The sequence below is a fragment of the Rattus norvegicus genome, chromosome 12 (assembly GCF_036323735.1).
Source record: "Rattus norvegicus strain BN/NHsdMcwi chromosome 12, GRCr8, whole genome shotgun sequence".
Taxonomy (NCBI): domain Eukaryota; kingdom Metazoa; phylum Chordata; class Mammalia; order Rodentia; family Muridae; genus Rattus; species Rattus norvegicus.
The window spans coordinates 51,295,458-51,316,793 of NC_086030.1; the positions used below are offsets into that span (position 1 = coordinate 51,295,458).

General features: G+C 46.3%; 1 protein-coding gene across 5 annotated transcripts in view; it reads right to left on the minus strand.

Moving 5' to 3' along the window:
- Window positions 1-21,336, minus strand: part of Ttc28 (tetratricopeptide repeat domain 28) — a 440,646-nt gene that overhangs the window by 292,642 nt on the left and 126,668 nt on the right. The gene's annotated exons all lie outside the window — the stretch shown is intronic.

A 21,336-nucleotide genomic window follows, 5' to 3' on the forward strand; every position in this document is an offset into this window, starting at 1 on the left:
CACACTATACACACCACACCACACAAATACATACCCCAAACATATAGTACACACATACCATACTACATGCATGAATATTGTACACATACAACACACCCACACTGTACACCACATACCAAACATATATGCCACATACACATACATCACAACATACATATTATACATCATACACCACGTCTCACACACCCACAGACACCCTCTTATCAAATCTTACGTCTTTAAAAAGTGCGTCCTTTAAGAGAAAAATAGGGGTTTTTTATGTTTTTTTTTTTTTTTAAGTAAAAAGCAGTGGGAACATGTCTTAAGAGCTATGAAAGTGGGGCTGGGGATTTAGCTCAGCGGTAGAGCGCTTGCCTAGGAAGCGCAAGGCCCTGGGTTCGGTCCCCAGCTCCGAAAAAAAGAACCAAAAAAAAAAAAAAAAGAGCTATGAAAGTTAACTGCTAGGAAAGATACTTCGTCCCTTAGCAGTTATCTCACAGCTCTGGGGAACTATTAAATCCAGGTGTTTTATCACGGGTTCCTGTTGGACCACATAATGATCAAATTTCGTATCTTTCCAATACACATATTCCCGCTGCCCTCTGTGTGCCTGCGAGTCCTCCACACCTGACTTCCTTCCCTACTTCCTTCTTTCATTTCCTTCTGACCAATTTCAACTGTGAAAAGAATGTTTCTATGTGGACAACATCTCCACATCTAATCCTCAAATAAAGACATAATAAGAAAGCAATTTCTAACACAGGCAGCTCGATGCCACCCAAGAGTCAAATCAGAGAAGCATCTGGCCTCTTGAGAGCCTAGAGTGTGTTCTGGCCCTGCAGTGAGCCACAGTATCCCGAGCAAGGGAAACGTACACGCTCCTCCTCCAAGCCCTTTGAAAGACTGGTTATTCCTCTGTAATAAGTCGCAGGGAACATGGCTTGGAAGCTAGTTTTCTAAATCAAAAATGAAACAAGAGTGTGGGCATCGTCCTTCCACTTGGGAGTATGGAGGACAGTGTGCTACAAGAACAAAGGTCACAGGAAAACTAACGTTGCAGAATGAGCATTCCTAGGACAAAAGTCCAAGATCTAACAGGTTCTAAAATCTCAGGTTTAAGAGTATCAGCATGATACAATAGATAGAAATTTCATACTTAACCTCCTGTGAAGAGTCACCTTCAAAATCAAGTAAATACATGTAAAATTACTTTCTGACTAGATAGATAGATAGATAGATAGATAGGCAGACAGACAGACAGACAGACAGAGATATGAGAGAGGGAGAGAGGGAGGGAGGGAGAAAGGGAGAGAGGGAGGGATGGAGAGAAGAAGGGAGTGGAAGAGAGAAAGAGGGAGAGAGAGGGGGGAGAGAGGGAGGAAGGGGAAGAGGCAGAGAGAGCATGTATGACCCAAACAAACTCTGTGGTTAGGCATGAGTCCCATTTCCAAGACACCTCAAGTATATGCAAATATTCCAAAACCTGAAAAAGGCCAAATCCAAACCATTTGGCTTAGTAGTAGACCACAAAACATACATACTGAATACATACATACATACTGAATACATACATACATACTGAAATAAGTGTTCAATCTACTCATTCGAGTTTGCCTACAATTTAGACCTTGGTAAAAGGGGGTAGAAACCTCAAAGATGAGGCTTCTGGGTTATTTGAAGTTTCTGTCCTTTCCTACCTATCTGCCTCATCCTACCTAGAGGCTACATTTTCTGCTTGGTGCCGAGAACTGACAGCCAAAATACCTTCCTTCTTGGATCTCCCACAGAAAGTGTGTCTACCCTAAAAAACATTCCACCTAAGACTGAGGAAGACAATGTTTCTAGCACAACTGAGTGAGCGCATTTGTTTGGCTCCCTGTTGGTCAAACTGTTGGAGAAGAATTAGGAACTGTGGCCTTATTGGATGAAGTGTGTCACTGGGGATGGGCTCTGGGGAATCTCACAATAGTCCCAGCTTGCCTGCCTGCCTGCCTGCCTGCCTGCCTGCCTGCCTGCCAGCCTGCCAGCCTGCCTGATTGTCTGTCTGTCTTTCCTCCCAGCTCATGCTTGTGGATCAGATGTGAGCTCTCAGCCATTGCTCCAGCACTTTGGCTGCCTGCCTGCCCGCTGTCATGCTCCTTGCCATGATTGTCATGGAGTTATCCAAAGCAAGCCTCAAATGAAATGCTTTCTTTTATAAGTTGCCTTGGTCGTGGTGTTCCTTGATGTAGATGTAGAACTAAGACAAGACTATTCACTACAGCCAACAGAACCCTACACAGTGTAAAAACAAACAAAACACACACACTCTCTCTCTCTCTCTTGCTTGCGCACATGTGTGTGTTTGTATGTGTGCGTGTGTGCACGTGTGTGTATGTGTTTGTGTGTGTGTGCAAGTGTGTCTGAGTGTGTATGTGCATGTATGTGAGTGTATTGTGTGAGCGTGTGTGTATGAGTGTGTGTGTATGTGAGTGTGTGCATATGTTGAGTGTGAGCGTGTGTGTGACCGTGTGTGTGTGAGTGTGTGAGTGTGAGTATGTGAGTATGTGAATGTGTGCATGTGTGTGTGAGTGTGTGTGTTCACGTGTGAGTGTGTGTGTGTGTGTGTGTGTGTGTGTGTGTGTGTATGTGTGTGTCCCCATTATCCTCCTGTCTCCTCCAGTGCTGCTAGGGTTACTGAGGAACACACATTACTAGCCTCAGCTTTCAGCTGGGTGCTGGGATTCCAAATTCAGGTTTCGACCAGCATTTTACCTGCTGAGGCATCTCCCCAGTCTTCAAGATGTTGCTGTAAACATTCCCAGAAGCTCAGATGTCAGAGTCACTCACTCATTTTTCTGGGCGACTGCGGTCTAAGGGTAACGTAGCTCTCGTAGTTAACTTCCCTGTCACCTACTGAGACATATGTCCCTCGTTTCTTTTTCAGTATTTTTCCAGTTAATTATATTCTACTAAAAATTCACTCTTCCCATTTCAGTTTCTGTTTCGTCCTACATACAGTTACCTTTCCCAAATGGCATAATTAAATACTTAGAAATAAAGGAAGCCAGAGTCTGTCTCCACAAAAATGCCGGGGCACAGACAGCATTCCTTGAACCCAGGGCAATTACCCATCAGCCTAAGGGCCAGCTAATTTTAAACATTTCAGGGAACATTTGGCAGAGGCTCTCACACCACACTGTCGCTTCATCTGCGCCTTGTCAGGATGTATTATTCTCTTGGGATACATGTGTAAGTTCGGTCCAAGAGCTCTGGAATATGATTTTTTTAAATAAGTGAAGACTGCATTTAACCGAGATTCAAACAGAAGTGTGAATTAAAAGGGTAATTTCAGATGCAGTGAAAAGCTGTAATGTCCATTCAGAGTAATGAAGGCACACGGCATTAATCTCCTAAAAAGATTCAATGCTATGAGAAAAGCAATTCTGTTTCTTAGTGGGAACAAATTAAGATGATTTCCCTTACAGAAATTGCCATAATTACAAGTAATTATCTTGTACTCTCTAAATTCACCACTATAGCACATTCTGCAAATATCATTTCCTTCAAACGCTTTATTTGGAAATCCAGGAGCGATTGCTGCTTTGTGAATTGTGCTACAGCCCGCAGACCGATCATCGGCGCCATGTAACGTATAGCGGAGGCGCCATTCTACAGCTGGAGGAGCTAGGAGTTCCAAACTCACCGAGCTCCCGTCAGCAGGTACAAACAACGTGATGTCGGCAAGCAGTCGACGACAGCTGAATCAAATGTGGGCTTGTGCGCAGAACAATGGGGAAATCATTCTGATGTGCACGGGGCAATCACGGAAACCATGTAAACAGCTGCTGTCGTTTTCATAAAAATCCTCGCAGAGCCAAGTAAATCCCATCATTTGCAGCCTACTCGGGCTTTTATTTTCCTTTAATATGAAAATGTGAGAGAAGCCAGTTACAGGCTGGGCATTACGAGGAGAGCAAGCATGTGAAGTCTAATTTCACCATCTTTGGGGCCAATTACCATATAGACTTCAGTTGGCAACTCAAGTCTCCTCTCCAGCCAAATTGGGATTCCTTACCATAGTGAAAACCATGCCCGGAATTCATCTCTCCGCACATCACTCTCACTGCCTGCAGCAGGCTCATCCTTGCCTGGTAAAAACCAACAGACCCGTCCAGCATGGCTGACAGGCCACTCACCATAAAGACGCTTGGTCCATGAGTCTCCTCTCCAAGTCCAGGTCTACTCTCCAGTCTCCCCTGCCCAGCTGTGACCTGTTTCATCATGTTTCTGCTGTCCTGGTGATGCCCGCCACGTACCACCTGGCGTCTCGTTCTCGCTTTGATCTTATAGGCTGAGGAGTGTGTTTCACCGCTATTTCCATACCTTGTAACTACACTAAATATTTAATACTGTGATCATTCAAAATAAACTTGATTTATAAATTGATCCCATTTAAAAGCCTATCATTGAAGTTGTTAAGTCTCTAAAAGAGTATAAATAAACACGTGATTTTATTTATAAGAGCCACACGTGTTATAGTAGTATGTAAAACCCATCAATTGTAACGTGATAAGTTCTCTGACTTTTAACCTCTCCTGGTACACAGTTGCACCAAGGACCTCAGGCAGGTATACAAGAGCTGTCCTTCTGAGATGCACCAAAGCCAAGGCCAACACAAATGTTAACTATGTTTGCAACCCTGTTTACACAGTCAATAACCTGGAATTTAAGAGCTCACCCTTACGTGTATTTATTTACTCTGAGACAGATTTTCTCAGGCATCCCTTGAACTGAGTGTGTAACGAAGAGTGATTTTGAGCTTCTGACCCACCTCCTGCCCGTGCACACTGCACACTGCACACTGGGAGGCTATGCAGTGCTGTAGAACAAACCTAAATGCCCCCATGCGCGTAGGACAAACGCAGTATCCGCCGACCTGCATGCCCAGCCCTGACTAGTATGTTATGGAAAGAACTTTTATGCTTGTTTCTCTAGATTTTCTTTTTTTTTTAAGGTAATGCTTGACTTATTTTTAATTATTTTTGTTTTATTATTTTAAGTCTATGGTTATTTTGCTTGCATGAATGCCTGTGGAGCGTGTACATGCAGGGCCCACTGAAGTCAGACGATGGAACTGGACCCCGGGAACTGGAGTTAGACATAGTTGTGAGCTGCCAAGTAGGTGCTGAGAATTGAACTCAGGACCTCTGCATGAGTAGCGAGCGCCCTTATCCACTGAGCCATCACTTCAGCTTCATTTCTATATATTTTCACCCTGTTCTAATAAGCATGCCAGCACTATATTTATATATTTATAATATTTAAAATTTTACCTTTAAGAACTTTAAATTTCTGGAGCTATAGAGATGGCTCAACAATTAAGGGGGGCACTGCTCTTGCAGACAACCTGAGTTGAGTTCCCAGCACCCATGGAGAACACTTCGCAGGCACGAGGAACTCCAGCACCAGAGATCTGAAGGTTCTGGACTCCACAAACAACCACACTCATGTGCATGTACATCCCAACACACAAATAAAAATAAATCTGAAAAAAATTACACTCTCGCCTGATCCATTCTTAGCCCAGTGTGAGGCAGTTCAAATAAATATTACAGACTTACACTGAGAAATGAAGTCATAAAGTTCTACTCAAATTAGCGAGGATGGTTTGCCCACCCTTACAGTGCTGTAGGGGAAAAACTGGTTCTGTACCAGGCAACTTAGCAAGGATGGTTTGCCCACCATTACAGTGCTGTAGGGGAAAAACTGGTTCTGTAACAGACCAATGCAAGGTGCTCTGTTGAATTTGTACCAACTGCCTCCTGTCTTTATTGAGCATCGCCACTGACTCTCCCCTGACTCGGGGTCCACACTGACCCATGGTTGGTCTTCCCTGACTGTTAGGTATGTGGAGTTTCTGATCATCTCCGAATCTCGGCTTCCAACTGCAACCTTGTCCTGTGCTGCTCCTCAGCTGCCCAAGGTCCCGATCAGAGTGGCTCTACCTCTAGCCAGGGCTTCAGACACTATCATACTTTCTCAATTCTCCCAGCTACATCAGATATTTCTTAACACGGTCCTGGGTGACTGTGTTAGTTAGGATTACTCTTGCCGTGATGGACACCACGACCAAGGTGGTGTTTCACTCATTGCTCCTTACAACAGTTCATCATCAAAAGCAGTGAGGGCAGAAATTGACACAGGGCAGGAACCTGGAGGCAGGAGCTGATTGATGCAGAGGCCATGTAGGGGTGCTGCTTACTGGCTTGCTCCTCATGGCTTGCTCAGCCTGCTTTCTTATACAACAAAGGACCACCAGCCCAGGGATGTCTCCACCCACAATGGGTTGATCCCTTCAGCATCAATCATTAATTAAGAAGATGCCCTACAGGACTGTCTGCAGCCCAACTTTATGAGGGTATTTTCTCAAATGCATTTCCCTCCTCTCTGATGGCTCCAGCTTGTGTGAAGTTAAACATAAAACTATCCAGCACAGTGGCAGATAAGCAAAACTAACAGCAAACAAATATAACTTTGATATTCATTTTAGTATGAGGTTTTTAAACTTCAGAATAATGGCATTTCAGGAAAGTAAATTATAAGCCAGGTACTCCAGAAGCTTCGAAACCTTGGGAAGAGGGATGCCGTGAGTCTGGGATTTGAGGGCTAGCCTGGATGACATGTGGATATCCTCCTGCCTCGGAAAGAATAGAATAGGAGAGAAAGGAGGGAAGAAGAGGGGAAGGGAAGGGAAAGAGAGGGAAAGAGGAGGAGAAGAGAAGGAAGAAGAGGGGAAGAGAAGTAAGAGAGGGGAGAAGGAGGGAAGAAGAGGGAAGAGGAGTGGAAGACAATGAAAGAGGAGGGGAAGAGGAAAGAGGAGGGAGAGAGGTGAGAGAAGGGAGAGAGGGGAAGGAGAGGAAAAAGTTGGAAGAGGAGGGAAGAGGAGGAAATGGAAGGGAAGAGGGGGAAAAGGCTGAAAGTATAAAACAAAACGTCTGAAGGAAAATATATACATCATGTTATCTATCTTCAGCGATGTCAATCGTCTCGCCCCTCTTAGCTACTTTGCTATAAAGAAACCCCTGTGCTGAGGAAAACAGGTTAAGGCTAATCCCGGAGGACCCATGGCTCTATCTAGCACCAAGCTTCTTCTGTCTGGATGTTCCTTCCTAAAACTGCTTTCTAAGTATTAAAAATACTGCTTGGAAAGCCTGCACTAAAATGAAAATATTACCTAATATATAATTTTAGGCCTGGAACAGTGGCATAGTCATGAGGGCCCACTGAGATTGGATTACCAACACCTTCACTGGAGCCAGCCATGGTGGTGCACATATACAGTCCTAGTCTGGGGGGCTAGGAAACAGGGAGGTCCTCAGGGATCACTGGTCAGTCAGTTGAGCTCCAGGTCCAGTGAGAGACTCTTCTTAAAAGAATAAGGTGGAAAGCAACTGAGAAAAACAATGACATCTGGAACACTTATAAGCCAAAATCTAATTGATACATTTAAATGAAATTTTATTGATTCATTGGTTGATCGGTTAACTGATTTTTTTTTCTGAGTGGGGATCTCACTGAGTATGATTCTTCTGCCTCAGTTTCTCAGAGCTGGGGATTACAGGTACACATCATCAGGACTAGCTTACTGATAACTTGCATCCCTCCACACTCCATGGGATGACAAATCTGCACACTAAGGAACCACGAGTTCCTGTGGCTATGTGTTTTTGTTGATGTTTCGGAGTACTGCAGGTTCTAGCAATCCTCTATACAAAGTACTTCAGGCATTTTATCTTGAATATGCTGTCAATGTGTTACTGCTATGTCAGAAACACTTCAACAAAATCAGAAAAGGGGAAACAGGACATTGGTAAACGTGTGTTTATCAGGACACCATTACAGGTGTGTTTATCATGTCATCCAAACAATGCGCCGCTCTGTGATGGGCACTGAAATATATGTATCCTTGGTACTCACTGCAAAGTAATATTTGCTAATTTGCTGGGAGATGGCTAGAACACCGCCTATGACCAGAAAGCATAAAAATACGACAAATGACAAAGTTTGATTTTTGTTTTTATCTTGGGGTTTTGACATGAGATCTGTGGTGGTTTGGAAAAGCCTGGCCCAGGGAGTGAATGGCACTATAAGGAGATGTGGCGTTGTTGGGGAAGTGTGTCACTGGGAGGGGGGCTTTGAGACCCTCGTCCCAGCCGCCTGGAGACAGTCTTCTCCTGTTTCCCCTGGCAGCAAGTTGTAGAACTCTCACCTCTTCAAGCACTGTGCTTCCTTCATGATGATAAGGGACTGAATGTCTGAAACTGTAAGCAAAGCCCAGTTAAATGCTGCCCTTTATAAGACTTGCCTTGGTCATGGTGTCTCTTCACAGCAATGGAAACTCTAACTGAGCAGGCACACGGCCACAGCCAGCATGCGACCAGTTTGCTGGCTCCTTTATCTTCTGTGACTCTAGCTTATGCCTCCATAAGGTTGGCCCACAGACAAGCCTGCAGGGCATTTTCAATTAATTGCTGGGGGGAGTGCCCCACGCTCTGAGTGCCCTGGGCAGATGGTCCTGGATTCTATAAGAAGGCAGGCTGAGCAAGCCATGGAGAGCAAGTCAGTAAGCAACACCCCTCCGTGACCTCTGCATCAGCTCCTGCCTTCAGGTTCCTGTCCTGACTTGCTTTGATGATGAACAGCCATGTGGAAGTGTGTGCTGAATAAACCCTTCCCTCCCCAGTTTGCTTTTGGTTTCATCACAGCAAAAGAAACCCAGACGGAGACAAGGAGTTTGCTTTTGGTTGTTGCTTCCATAGTGGAACAGGACCTCACTCCTCAGGCCAGACTGGCCCAGAAAACCCACAAGACCCTCCAAGTTCTAAAGATCATAGGTACAAACCGGCTCGTTCCCTCTCACTCTGAGATAAGTCTCAAGTAACTGAGGGAAACCTTGATCTCTCTGCCTCCACATGCCTAGTGCTGGGGTTCACTCTTCTGCCAGGCTTTCTGCTGTGTTTCTCTGATAGACAGATCATGGGTTACTCTATGAAGCGGCAGTGTATTAAAAACACAAAAGGAGAAACTTGTGCACATGAACGCATAATTTTAAAAGAAAAAGAACATCAACCTGGGGTCATTCAGCGTAAGAATAGATGGCCCTATGTTCTGCACAGTTTCCTATCACATTAGTGTGTTAGGACAGTAAGATTGTTCCTACGTATACATTCCTGAGCTATCAGGAGAGTCAAAAGGACTTTAAAGATAAAATGAAACTCAGTGCGGCAGTCTCTGGGTGAGACAGTGACCACGGAGAGTTCACCCCGTCACCTCTGCCGAGGGTTCCTCTTACTCATCAACCTGTCTGACAGCATCAAGCCTGCACTGCTCCAAAACAAGAGCCAAGGAGAGCACACACAAGCAACAGGAAACAATTCCTAACAACAGTTTTGAAATCAATTTTCATTATATCTTTTCTTTCCTGGCTCTAAATCTTTTAGAGGAAATATGATAATGAGATAACAGCTGAGTGAGGTAACACCTTTAATTCCGATGAGTTCAAGGCCAGCCTGGTCTACAGAGTGAGTTACGGGACAACAACAACAACAACAACAACAGCAACAACAACGCATAAAGACAATAATAAAAAGGACAATAATAAAAAGGACAATAATAAAAAGGCGTTAACAGAAAGAATCATGACTCTATCACTCTTGAATTAAAAGAACGGAGAGTGAGTATCACGTACCTACCTCAGTCTGCTCTCGGGGTCGCTGTAGAGAGCAGGATTCCTTAAACTCCTGCTCTGCCCTCAAAGTGCTGGAATCCAGGTGTGTGTCACCGTGCCAGGTTGACAGTGTGCTAGGAACCCACCCAGGGCTGCCTGCATGCTGGGTGAGCGCTCCACGGGGTGAGCTGCAGCCCGGCTCTGTGCCTGTCTTACCTATGCTGGATACACTCCTCTTCAGACTCAGCTCCCACAATGCATAATGGGTCTGCGTGTACCTGCACCTTTTCAGATAATCGTGAAACTGTGGGTGTGTGCGTGCATTCTCAGATTGGAGAAGGGGAAAGTAAAGCAAGGATGCGGTGTTGCCAGAAGTAGATCACAATCTGGGTAAGCACAATGGGCAGAGTTCTCATTTACTCAATGACACTATCATTCTATTTTCCAATTTAAAATTGTTTTCAGTCCTAAGCTTCATATGGAAGCATGAAGACCCAGAGTAACCCAGAGTAACCCAGAGTAACCCAGAGTAACCCAGAGTAACCCAGAGTAACCCAGAGAGTAACCCAGAGTAACCCAGAGTAACCCAGAGTAACCCAGAGTAACCCAGGGTAACCCAGGGTAACCCAGAGTAACCCAGAGTAACCCAGAGTAACCCAGAGTAACCCAGGCAATACTAAGTAGAAAGAGCAGTAACCAGAGGGAAGGCAGACCCAGCCTCAGTTACACACAGGGACTGCAGTAACCAGAGGGAAGGCAGACCCGACCTCAGTTACACACAGGGACTGCAGTAACCAGCAGGGAAGGCAGACCTGGCCTCAGTTACACACAGGGACTGCAGTAACCAGCAGGGAAGGCAGACTGGACCTCAGTTACACACAGGGACTGCAGTAACCAGCAGGGAAGGCAGACTGGACCTCAGTTACACACAGGGACTGCAGTAACCAGCAGGGAAGGCAGACCCGACCTCAGTTACACACAGGGACTGCACTAACCAGCAGGGAAGGCAGACTGGACCTCAGTTACACACAGGGACTGCAGTAACCAGCAGGGAAGGCAGACTGGACCTCAGTTACACACAGGGACTGCAGTAACCAGAGGGAAGGCAGACCTGGCCTCAGTTACACACAGGGACTGCAGTAACCAGCAGGGAAGGCAGACTGGACCTCAGTTACACACAGGGACTGCAGTAACCAGCAGGGAAGGCAGACTGGACCTCAGTTACACACAGGGACTGCACTAACCAGCAGGGAAGGCAGACCCGACCTCAGTTACACACAGGGACTGCAGTAACCAGCAGGGAAGGCAGACTGGACCTCAGTTACACACAGGGACTGCAGTAACCAGCAGGGAAGGCAGACTGGACCTCAGTTACACACAGGGACTGCAGTAACCAGAGGGAAGGCAGACCCGACCTCAGTTACACACAGGGACTGCAGTAACCAGCAGGGAAGGCAGACCCGACCTCAGTTACACACAGGGACTGCAGTAACCAGAGGGAAGGCAGACCCGACCTCAGTTACACACAGGGACTGCAGTAACCAGCAGGGAAGGCAGACTGGACCTCAGTTACACACAGGGACTGCAGTAACCAGCAGGGAAGGCAGACTGGACCTCAGTTACACACAGGGACTGCAGTAACCAGCAGGGAAGGCAGACTGGACCTCAGTTACACACAGGGACTGCAGTAACCAGCAGGGAAAGCAGACTGGACCTCAGTTACACACAGGGACTGCAGTAACCAGCAGGGAAGGCAGACTGGACCTCAGTTACACACAGGGACTGCAGTAACCAGCAGGGAAAGCAGACTGGACCTCAGTTACACACAGGGACTGCAGTAACCAGCAGAGAATGCAGACCCGACCTCAGTTACAGCATGGTAACCAGCATCACACTGGCAACAGCAGCCACACAAACCAGTAGGACAGGAAAGGAATAAACCCAACTTAAAACTGCCTGTTATTTACCAAGATACAAAAGACACGAATTGGGGGAAAGACAGCCCTTCCAGCAACGGCGCTGGGAATGCTGGATTTCCACATATAACAAATCACACTAGACCCTTATCTCACATCCCACATAAAACTGGACTCAAGGTGGATCGAAGGTCTCAGGGGAATGCCTGAAATGTATAGGGGATGAGTCGAATGCACTGAGTCAGCAAGGGCCTTCCGAGAAGGACTCTAATGGCTTACAAGGAATCCAGAAGCTGACAGTGCCATTCCACACCATGACATGATCAGTGAAGGAGAAATTCTTTGCCAGTCATATACTGGGCATCTAGAGACATACCAAAACAATCAAATCCCAACTGAAGAGGCAGCCTCCAGAAGAACTAGCCAAGAAGTCCTTGGCAATATGTCCGATGCTGTAACCGCTGTCCAACAGCAAATCCCATCCTTCCCGAGGGAGAATGGCTTCCACTGAGCAAACACGTGACAGAGATCACCTGTGAGGATGCAGGTACAGGGATCCTCCCACAAGGATGGTGGGGATGCGGACTGGAACGCTTCTGATGGAAATCAATGCAGAGACACCTCAAAACAACTAACAATAGGTTCTGAGGAGCTGGCTTCATGGTTAAGAGCACTGGCTGCTCTTCCTGAGGACAAGGGTTCAATTTCCAGCACCCATACTGCAGCTCACAAGTGTCAGAATCTCTAGTTCCAGGGAGTCCAGCATCATCGTCCAGCCTCCGCAAAAGACACCAGGCAAGAGTTACTTGTACATAAAAGCAGAACACCCAGACACATAAACGCATTTTTAAAAAACTAAAATTACCTAGTTGTTGGGGAAGGCTTCAGTGGGTAAAGGCATTTGCCACTGAGCCCAATGGCTTGAGTTCAGTCTCCAGGACCCACCCACAGGATAGGAGCAGAGAACCAACTCCCACAAGTTGTTCTCTGGCCTCTGTAGACACATGGTCTGTCTGTCTGTCTGTCTGTCTGTCTGTCTGTCTCTCTCTCTCTCCCCTACCCTCCCTCCCTCCCCCCTCTCTCTCCAGACACACACACACACACACACAAACACACTCACACACACACAGAGAGGGAAGAAGGAAGGAAGAGAAGAATGAGAAGGAAAAGGAGTGAGGAAGGAAGGAAGGATGGAAGAAGGAAGGAAGGAAGGAAGGAAGGGAGGGAGGAAGGGAGGGAGGGAGGAAGGATGGAAGGAAGGAAGGAAGGAAGGGAAGAAGGAAGGAAGGAAGGGAGGGAGGAAGGAAGTGAAGAAGGGAGGGAGGAAGGAAGGAAGGAAGGGAGGAAGGGAGGGAGGGAGGGAGGGAGGGAGGAAAAAAGGAAGGAAGGAAGGAAGGGAGGAAGGAAGGAAGGAAGGAAGGGAGGGAGGAAGGAAGTGAAGAAGGGAGGGAGGAAGGAAGGAAGGGAGGAAGGGAGGGAGGGAGGGAGGAAGGAAGGAAGGAAGGAAGGGAGGGAGGAAGGAAGGGAAGAAGGATGGAAGGAAGGAAGGAAGGGAGGAAGGAAGGAAGGATGGAAGGAAGGGAGGGAGGAAGGGAGGAAGGAAGGAAGGATGGAAGGAAGGAAGGGAGGAAGGGAGGAAGGAAGGAAGGATGGAAGGAAGGAAGGGAGGGAGGGAGGGGAAGGAAGGAAGGGAGGGAGGGAGGGAGGGAGGGAGGGAGGGAGGGAGGAAGGAAGGAAGAAAGGAAGGAAGGAAGGAAGGAAGGGAGGAAGGAAGAATTAAGACATAGCCCCTTTGTGGTCATATACAGTTCTGCTGGCTACATTCCCAAAACCAAGAGTCAGCCTGCTACCCACGAATGCCAGTGCATCTACGTTTATTACCCACGATTTCCAACGATGCCCTACGGAACCACCAAGACCGTCCGTCCTCCTCCCGATTCTTATACGCAGCTTTAAAGAAGAGCAAGGTTGGCTCCTTCACCAGAAATTTGAGATCACTATGTTAAGTGCAAACAAACCAGACAAGAGAAAGACAGAACAGTGACTGTTTTCTCTCATATACAGAAGTATATAAGTTTAAATATACGTTTGCCATGAAAGCTGAAGTGAAAGAAGAGGGAAGAGGTCAATCAGTAGGTGAGAACGGGGACTAAGAACAGTGAACACAGAAATGTATCTACGAAGCTGTCACGATGTGACCCAGGGTTTTGTACACTAAGTAGAAATATTAAGGAAAATGGTGTTTTCACTTTCCTTAAAACATTAGACACAGCAGAATTATCAACCATTTATCAGTGAAAGCCTATGATGCGTTGGACGGTTTCCGATTGCCTTATTGTATTCTACTTCGCTAGGCTTTGTTGTGTGTCTTAGACGCCTCCTCTCTTCTAACGAGAGACAGAAACTGGGTGGATGCGAATGGGAGAGGAGGCTGGAGGAGCAGAGGGGAGGAAATTATACTGTGTGAGAAAAGAATCTATGATTAATAAAGGGGGGTTTAAAATAAGTTAAATTAACCGAAAGAAAATTTGGGATTATAATGAAGTTACCCAGCAAGCTTCTCCATGGCTTCCTCCCATCCACCACCTTTCCAGGTTTACTCACAGCTGAATGTTGAGGGTCTGGAGAGGATGTGGCCAGACTCCACTTCCACTCGCACTGAGCCAGTGAGTTCCTTCTGGCTCCCGCCTCCTCTGGGCTGGTCCTCCAGATGTTCATTGGCCTTGTCTTAATAATGTGTGCACTTGTACAAGTCTCAGCCCTGGTGACGGGATTCAGGAACCTCACCTGTACTCCTGAGTGCACAGGAGCATCTGGGACACTGGCTTACACAGTCAGATGAGCGTTAAATAAAACTTCAAACCAGCAGGTGGCAAGTGTCACTAACGTTAGTCTGTGTACTTCTCTGGAATGCTGTTTATTTCTGGAGAAACGTATGGTACAGGGTGTGATTTTATATTTTTCCTTAAACTACGTGCAGAAGAAGTGTTGAAAGATCACGAAGTACAGTGATGGAATAATCAAAAGGACAAAAGATAGCAGAGGTGGACCAAGCCACGGAGCTCAGCCATGTGAGCATGTGAAGACTCTTAGCTGCTGAACCCTCCCGGGGGGGGGGGGGGAAGAACAGGACAAACTCGACCCTTGAGTCCTGAAAATGTGGGTTAAGTGAAGGGATTTGAGTTTTCAATGAAAGGACATGGTTTTAGCACAACGAGAGAGAGAGAGAGAGAGAGAGAGAGAGAGAGAGAGAGAGAGATATGAGAGAGATATGAGAGAGATGAGAGAGAGATATGAGAGAGATGAGAGAGAGAGAGAGAGAGAGAGAGAGAGAGAGAGAGAGAGAGAGAAGTCTTGCTGCCCAGGCAAGTGCTGTTATTAACAACACACGCCCTCAGTGCAGAAGCTGGAGCTGACAGGGCCAGGGCCAGCCAGGGCTCCATAGCATGTCCTCATGGTGACTGACTAGCAAAAGGAAGGAGGCTGCTGGTGCCCTTCCTTCAAGCTGTGCCAGCTAAACCCTGTAGCCTCTCACCCTGGCATATTTCCAACTCCTCCTGAACCGCAAAGGTGCCAACACAAACGTCCTCATCTCCTTAAAGCCTATGAAACGATCCCCAAGGGCTCCAACACTCCGACGTCTTGTACAGGTGACTACTTCCTACCAGCTATACACAATCAAAGGGTGCGGGGGTTGGGGAGATAACTCAGTGGGTATGGCACCAAGAATGGGGACCTGAGTTCAGACCCCTGCACCAACCTCAAAGCTAAGTAACTCCATGCACATCAGTAACCCCAGTGATGGTTGAACCCCAAGGGCTTGCCATCTATCCTAATCGTGAAAGGCAAGGTCTGCAAGCATCATAGAGGGACAGAGCTCATGGGCCTCACGTCTCCCTGAGTATTTATATACAATTAAGGGTTGGGGATGGAGACATCACTCTCACATACATGTTGACTTAAAGAATCTAATGAGACCTGCTGGGTCACACAGGCGAAAATGGCAGACACACAGAGAAGAGGAGCAAATGGCAAGAGGAAAGGGATGGTCAGGAGTTGAAGGGGAATAGGGAAGGATAAACCGCAAGGAAAGATACCATTGAAATACAGTATGAACACGTGAGAAGCTCACTGCTATGAATAACTAATTTACACTAACAGAGCATTAAAACATCAGGCAAACAGTGACCGAGAAAGGCTCATACTAAACCCTGGCCTCTGCATACATCACTCACACACACCCACAGACGTATGCACATACACAAGCACATGTGCACACATACACCACACAAATAAATAAAACATCAGTAACTGAAGAGAATAAAGGCTTAATACAGAAGTTTACAGTCATCATTGTTAAATGTGTCACAAGTCACTTCGATGTTTTCCCCTTCCTCAATCCAGGTGAAGCTCACGTGAGAGAAGACTATTCATCAGCAGTGTGTGATACAGTGACACTTACTACATGCACAACAGTATGAAGCTACCGTCCCGTGGGGGTGACTGTATTTTTAATAGGTGTGCTGTTCAAATTATCCTTCTAATGACTTTCAATATGGCATTCTCAGAAGGTTTAAAAACGCACAGAGATCATCTTGTAAACTAGGCGTAAACTAGGTACTCCCTGTAACTAGCAAGCCAAAGAATTTTACCAAGCCATCCATAAGTGCGTACCTTCATTCCAACATTCATTCACTCAGCTCTTCCCCACTGCCTACCCATCTTGGACACGGACCTAGTGGGAGCTGAAGCACCGAGCCAGCACTGTGGTTTACATGGAGAAGGGCAAAGGAGGGCACGGCCCATGATGCCCAGCAACAGAACTGCCAAACGGAAGGCGAGCTCCACAATAAAACCAATGACAAGAAAAACTGATGAGTTAATATGAGGAAACTCAGCAGGCAAAGGCATGGGGAGCTCTGTAAGGTCCAGACCAGCAAATGAGGTCCTATCTCAAAACAAAACAAAACAAAACAAAACAAAACAAAACAAAACAGAAGAGAAGGAGGAGCAGGAGGGGGAGAGGAGAGGATGAGGAAGAGGGGGAGGAAGAGGGGGAAAGAGGAGGAGGAGGGGGAACAGGAGAGAATGGGGAATAGGAGGAAGAGCAAGGGGAGTGTGGGGCAGGAGGAGCAGGAAGAGGACGGGGAACAGGAGAGGCAGGAAGGAAATTCTCAGGATAGGAGAGAAGCTAGTGAGTGATATCCAGTTAGACTGCCAGGCATGGTTGTGCGACAGTGAAACTGCAGTGCTGACACATTGCTAAGGTGACATCGTTGGTCACAGGAGCTGCTGTGGAGCACAGCTGGGTCCTCGCCACAGTGCAGCTTCAGAGTGTTGCTCATCAGTGAAGAAGTCACAGTGCAGCCATTTGTTTCCAGGTTCTTCTTGTTTAGTAAGACTTCACCGCTGGGGCCGGAGAGATGGCTTAGCGGTTAAGACCACTGACTGCTCTTCCAGAGGTCCTGAGTTCAATTCCCCGCAACCACATGGTGGCTCACAACCATCTGTAATGAGATCTGATGCCCTCTTCTGGTGTGTCTGAAGACAGCTTCGGTGTACTTATATATAATAAATAAATCTTAAAAAAAAAAAAAAAAAAAAGACTTCACCGCAAGCGCGGTCGTGTGGTAGAGTCGAGTGGTAGACGCTGCAGTTCCGAACAAGACAATGAGGGTGAACTTGTATGATGAATGGACACCGCTAAGAACCCCTGTGGCCTCTGGGCAAGGAGGAGAGCAAGTGACAAGCCACATTATGTCTTCTCTACTATCCTGACCCTGACCAGCTTAGGATGGGCTTACTCCACTGTGTGCCTCCCCCAGAGCATGGAGAGAGGTCAGGGCTTTAACAAGGTCAGTAGTGTAAGCATATATGTGTCTTCTCACAGTTACTTGAAAGAGAAGAAAAGAAGAAAGAGAGAAGAGGCTAAAAAAGGAAAATATTAGTCTGCCATTTACAGTAGCTCCAGGGTGATAAACTCTATGAGGACAGACATGAGAGATTAAATGACTCCCAGGGACACAACTCAAGGGAGCAGCCAGCATCAGAGCCAGGGTCTCCAAGCTGCAGGGACCATGAAAGGAGATCTGCAGAAGACTTCTAACGTGACTTGCCACCACTAAGCAAGCCGCATCCTGTGATAAGTGACAGTGATATTGACTGCGAAGAATTCATAAGTGGTTAGGAACATACACCATGACCGTGGCAACTCTTACCAAGGAAGACATTTAACTGGGGCTGATTTACACTTTCAGAGGTTCAGTCCATAATCATCAAGGCGGGGAGCATGGCAGAGTACAGGCAGACATGGTGCTGGCGAAGGAACTATGAGTTCTACATCTTCATCTGAAGACCACTAGAAGACTGACTCTCTCAGGCAGCTAGGAGGAGGGTCTCAAAGCCCACCCCCACAAGGCCACGCCCACTCCCACAAAGACCACACCTGCTCCCACAAGGCCACACCCACTCCCACAAAGACCACACCCACTCCACCAAGGCCATGCCCACTCTACCAAAGCCACACCCACTCCAACAAGGCCACACCTCCAGACAGTGCCAATCCCTGAGGGCCAAGCATTCAAACACGTGAATGGATGGGGGCCATACCTACTCAAAAGACCGCACTAGGTAATAAACAACAAAACACTAAATATAAAGCAGAAATGTGTTAAAATTTGAAATTAACATTGTACTTTAATGAAAACTCAATACTCCATCACAGAGACAGAGTAGGGAGGGATCTGTGACATATTCTTTCATACAAGTCATGGCATCGCAAGACACAGCTCTGCAGGGTGCAATCCTTCACAGGAGCTGCCCAGTGGAGCTCCGACAGAAAAGTCGCAAGAAGCAAGGCACCGAGAGAATGCAGGGTGGGAAGCAAATAAGACCAGCATAGCAGAAGAAGGGAAATGTCACAATGAGGCTCATTACTCTGTGTGCTTAAGTAAACCAGATAAGTAAAGCCAGATTCATACTTTATTAAGGTGACGACTATAACAAGATAAACACACCATAAGACTCTCAAATTACATAATTAATGTAGCTTATATGACACATTCCTATTAATAATCGTTTATTATGCGTGAAGAGTACAATAACATTAGACAACCAATGGAGAAATCCAATCAGAGGGACTTCCTGACGTTCACACTGGAGTCTTATTGACACAGTGCTATCTGACACTAATCCTTGGATTTGGAAAGCAGAAATCTCTTCAGAGTGGTAAGCAAACATGTTCCTCCGAGACTGGCATTCTGATTACTATCACTTTGGCAAATACAAGATAAAAACAATAAATAAATTAAAAAAGAACAGGGCACAGGGCATTCTGCAAGGCCAATTAGGTTGCCTAAATCAAACAAGCACAATACCAGAGCGAGTTCGGGTACTGAGGCTGGTACCTCATCTTAAACTCGTCTGTCTTAATCATGACTTCCAGGGAGATTCTGTGGAGAGTGGCTGCCCCCTTTCTGATGTTGTCTGTAAGGGTTGGAAGCCAATGGCAAGATGCTGGGGCACTCAAATAAGCCATGAGAGACAAACCTAGGAGCAAATGGACTGAAGAAGCAGAGTAGGGACACAAGGGGCAGTTATTTCCTCTTACATAAAAGAAACATTTGTTAAGCAACTGTATTATTCTTGAGACCAAAAGAGATATGGTCCCTGAACATAAGGAGCTATAACTCTACAAGGAGGCCAGATAAACACCATATTTACAGGGAGAAAGAGAAGATCCCAGCCAAAAAAATGAACAACCTCAAAAGCCAGAATCTATTTATACTCTGTGGCAGAGACTGAATGCTTACACTTCCCAGGTAGCTAAGTCTCTGTGCTCCTCCAAGAGGGCAGGGGGTGAGGGATGGAGGTGGCATCCTGGTAATGGTCCTTGGACTGGAAGAAGAAAGTTCACCTAAGACCTGGCTCCATCCATTTTTGAAGCCCCCTCCCCCTGACGCTCCGGATGCTGTCAATCCCAGCAAGTCAAATCCCCTCTCTACACCAGTCCCCTTATTTGTGGAATTCAAGTAACACACCCTTTCCTTACTAGGTAAGAACTGAACAGATGTAGACCAACCAGGGGTGCCTGGCATACAGCAGGTGCCTTAAAAAATGTTGCGTGCTACATGAATGATGTAAGATATCATTTCAGCCACGAGACCTGGGCAACCATTCAGAATCCTGCATTTTTAATTAAAAAACTAATTGGAGTGTGGTTAGTGAAGAAAAACCTGTTCATATTTAATATATAAAATGTGTTGGGTCTGGAGATAATAAGCAGTCTGCAGACTCCTATGCATCTTGCTTTTGGGGAAACTGCTAAACTCTCAGCGAGAGATCTGTTATGTTTGGAAGGTCCACTGAGACTCATCCTGGTGTGCTTGGTGTGGCTTGATGTGCTGTGGCCATGATCAATCACGTTGGAAGCCTCCTTTGTAAGAAGATGATCTGACACTAATAGAATACTGCATACTCACACACTCATAAACTTTGTCTTGGTGTTTAATCCATCAAATTAATAGTGGGAAGAATTCCCCTTCAGTCAATGAACCCTCAGCTCCACATTCAGCTAGAAACAAAGAAATCCAGAAATGATAGTGAACCTAGAAACCCAGAATTCAAAAAAGCCCAAACTAGTAGTGACGGACAAGACTGCAAGATACCAAACCACCAATCAGCCTTAGCGGTTAGATGGGAAGGTGGCTGGCAGTACAAATCTGTGGGTGCTCTCCCTAGCTCTGTTCAGGTCACAGTATGCTACCACTCTTCAAGTGGGGTGTGGATATTCTTTATGGATCAATTTGGTAAAACACCTGACATGTAGCTGTACCACTACAAATGTGTTAACAGAGGCAGGCAGAAACCATGGCAATGGTATGATCACTTGAGTATTCTGGCAGGACTGAGAAAATTCAGAGTCTGCTAAAGGGTTGGTGGTGCCTACTGGAGTTGAATAGCATCTTTCCCAAGGTAGCTTTCACTTTCAGTGTACAAGAATTGCTCTCAAGCACCAACGAATAACGACACAGACTCGGACAGCTCGGCTTCTATGAGCTCTCCAGATTGATATCTGAATCCTTACACCATGATGCCTTGTGACTGAATACAGAAAATAAACAGAGTCTCTGGTATAGCCATCTAAGCATCGCAGTGAGTAAATACCGCAGTGAATCCTAACACTTGAAACAGAATCTTCCAGAGTCCAGAAATCCACCTAGCTGCCAAGAATAATACTTCCTTGGTTCAGGCAATACCGGTACCCAGAGGGGTTTTCAGTGACATAACCATATGAGTTACTACATGTTGGGTAAAATAGGAAAAGCAGGCATTTGTGATGTACAGTTTGTAGAGATCTCTAAACTACTCACGGAGATTACACAAACGTAGAAGATTCTAGGACTATGCAGCATCTGTTTAAGATGTTTGATTATATGGGGTTTTCGTGTGTTCTCATGGGGGTGGGGGTGGGGAGTTCACAAACCTCTTATACCAATCTAGTTGAACGGAGCCCTTTGATAAGAACCTAACAAATATGTGAGTGATTTTGCCTTTGGGCTGAGGTAGAAACAACTGCCACTGGATAAAATCGAATCAATTGGATACCAAAGAAAACCTTTGCATTCGTGGGGCCATAATGAAGCCCGGTCTGCTCGGCTCCCTGGCAGTCAAACCAGCGCCGTGTCGTCTCAGTACTTCACACATGATTTCTATTTCAGCTCTGATGTCAAA